This window comes from Heterodontus francisci, unplaced genomic scaffold (assembly GCF_036365525.1).
Source record: "Heterodontus francisci isolate sHetFra1 unplaced genomic scaffold, sHetFra1.hap1 HAP1_SCAFFOLD_148, whole genome shotgun sequence".
Lineage (NCBI taxonomy): Eukaryota > Metazoa > Chordata > Chondrichthyes > Heterodontiformes > Heterodontidae > Heterodontus > Heterodontus francisci.
The window spans coordinates 1,461,132-1,463,622 of NW_027142345.1; the positions used below are offsets into that span (position 1 = coordinate 1,461,132).

The window sequence follows — 2,491 nt, forward strand, 5'->3', positions numbered from 1 at the left end:
CCACTGCATCTCTATTGACTTATCCCTGAACCTAATTTGCCAGTTCACTTTAGCTAGCTCTGCTTTCATGACCTTATAATTGCCCTTATTTACATTTAAAATACTAGTCTGGGACCCACTCTCCTCTCCCTCAAACTGAATGTAAAATTCAATCATATTATAATCGCTACTACCTAGGGGCACCTTAACTATGAGGTCATTAATTAATCCTATCTCGTTGCACAATGCCAGGTCTAGTATAGCCTGCTCTCTGGTTGGCTCCAGAATGTATTGTTCCAAGAAATTATCCCCAAAACATTCTATGTATTCCTCATCTAGGCTACCTCTGCCCATCTGAATTTTCCAATCAAAATGTAGATTAAAATCCCCCATAATTATCACAGTACCTTTCTGACAAGCTGTCATTATTTCTTCCTTTATATCCCATCTGACAGTGTGGTTAATGTTAGGTGGCCTGCACACCACTCCCACAAGTGACTTCTTGCCTTTATGATTTCTCATTTGTACTCAAACTGCTTCTGCATCCTGATCTCCAGAACTCAGGTCATCCCTCTCTATTACGCTAATACCATCATTAATTAACAGAGCTACCCCGCCACCTTTTCCTAGCTTCCTGTCCTTCCAAAATGCCATGTCACCTCCAATATTCACATCCCAATCTATGTCGCCCTGCAGCCATGTCTCTGTAATGACTATCAGATCGTACTTATTTATTCTATTTGTGCTCCCAGTTCATCTGTTTTGTTTCAAATGCTCCATGCATTCAGATACAGAGCATTTAGTTTTGTCCTTTTATTATTTTTGTCACCTCTAGCCTTATCTGTCGATTTACTCTTAGATTTGTACATTCTGTCCCTTCCTGTCACAGTCTGTTTATCATTTCCCATATTTATACCTTTCTCTCTTGCCTTGTCTCTCCTCCTTGATTCACCATATCTTCCCAAATTTGATCCCTTGCCCCCACTATTCAGTTTAAAACCGTCTCTACTTCCCTCGTTATGTGGCTCGCTAGAACACCGGCACCAGCACGGTTCAGGTGTAGACCGTCCCAACGGTACAGCCACCTCTTTCCCCAGTACTGGTGCCAACGCCCCATGAACCAGAACCCACTACTACCACACCAGTCTTTCAGCCGCACATTACTTTCTCTAATCTTATTTGTCCTATGCCAATTTGCACATGGCTCAGGTAATAATCCAGAGATGATTAACTTTGAGGTTCTGATTCTTAATTTGGTGCCTAGTTCCTCATACTGACTTTGCAGAACCTCTATCCTTGTCCTGCCTATGTCTTTGGTACCGACATGGACCACGACGACTGGATCCTCCCCCTCCCATTGTATGTTTCGCTCCAGCCCTGAGCAGATGTCCTGAATCCTGGCACCGGCAGGCAACACAGCCGTCTGGACTCTTGCTTTTGCTGCAGAGAACAGAGTCAATCCACCTTACTATACTGTCCCCTACTACCACTACATTCCTTTTTTCTCCCTCTTTGAGCCACAAACACTTACTGCAGACGTGTTTGCCCTGGATCACACTGGCATCCAGGAACTCCCACATGCTGCAGCTGTGACACAACACCTGTCCTGTCATCCTTTACGTGTTTCAATTAACTACTTAAATATTTTATTCAATTATTCATTTTATTGCATATTTTATTAAACTTACCACTAGTTTGTTTACTATTTTATACGTTGGGACTAAAATGGATCTTAATCACTGACCAGATGCGCATCAAGCAGGTCGGTTCTTCCAAACCAATCAACGACCTGCTTGCCTGTGATGTCGCAGCTTACCAGATCCTCACCAAACAGCTCCTGCCACTGCACCGAAGAAAGAACCAAATCCTGTAAACTCACCCCAGCGGCTCTCTGTTTCCCTGCTCTCACTCTCCATTGTGACGTCACTCCTCGATTTTTTTTCCCCTGCTCTGCTCCTCTCTCTCTCGCTCTGTCTCCGAGTCTGTGCTTTTGGTGCATTTCTTCATTTGTTGTTCCGTTGTGCTCCTCTGTTTCTGGTCCAAAATCTGACTCTGGTGGGACTTGAACCCACAACCTTTGAATATATATCAATCATCATTTAGAAGTCCAACACGCTATCCATTGCGCCACAGAGCCTCACACATTTTTATTAACATCACTAAGGCCTTTGATCTTGTCAGCAGAGACGGCCTCTTCAAACTGCAATGGAACATAGGCTGCCCTCCTGACCTCTTGGGCATCATCACTTCTTTCCACGAGAACATGCACAGTTCCATCAGTTGCAATGGAGCAACATCAGACGCTTTCAAGATCAGCAGTGGGGTAAACATAGAACATAGAACATAGAAAATACAGCACAGAACAGGCCCTTCGGCCCACGATGTTGTGCCGATCCTTTGTCCTCTGTCAAGGACAATTTAATCTATACCCCATCATTCTCCTTTATCCATATACCTATCTAAAAGCCGTTTGAAAGTCCCTAAAGTTTCTGACTCAACAACTTCCCCAGGC

General features: G+C 43.9%; 1 non-coding gene across 1 annotated transcript; it reads right to left on the reverse strand.

Moving 5' to 3' along the window:
• Positions 1 to 2,026: 2,026 nt before the first annotated feature.
• trnar-ucu (transfer RNA arginine (anticodon UCU)) lies at positions 2,027 to 2,116 on the reverse strand. The gene is given in 2 exon segments: positions 2,027 to 2,062; positions 2,080 to 2,116. It is a non-coding gene; the product is annotated as a tRNA-Arg (tRNA).
• Positions 2,117 to 2,491: the final 375 nt, after the last annotated feature.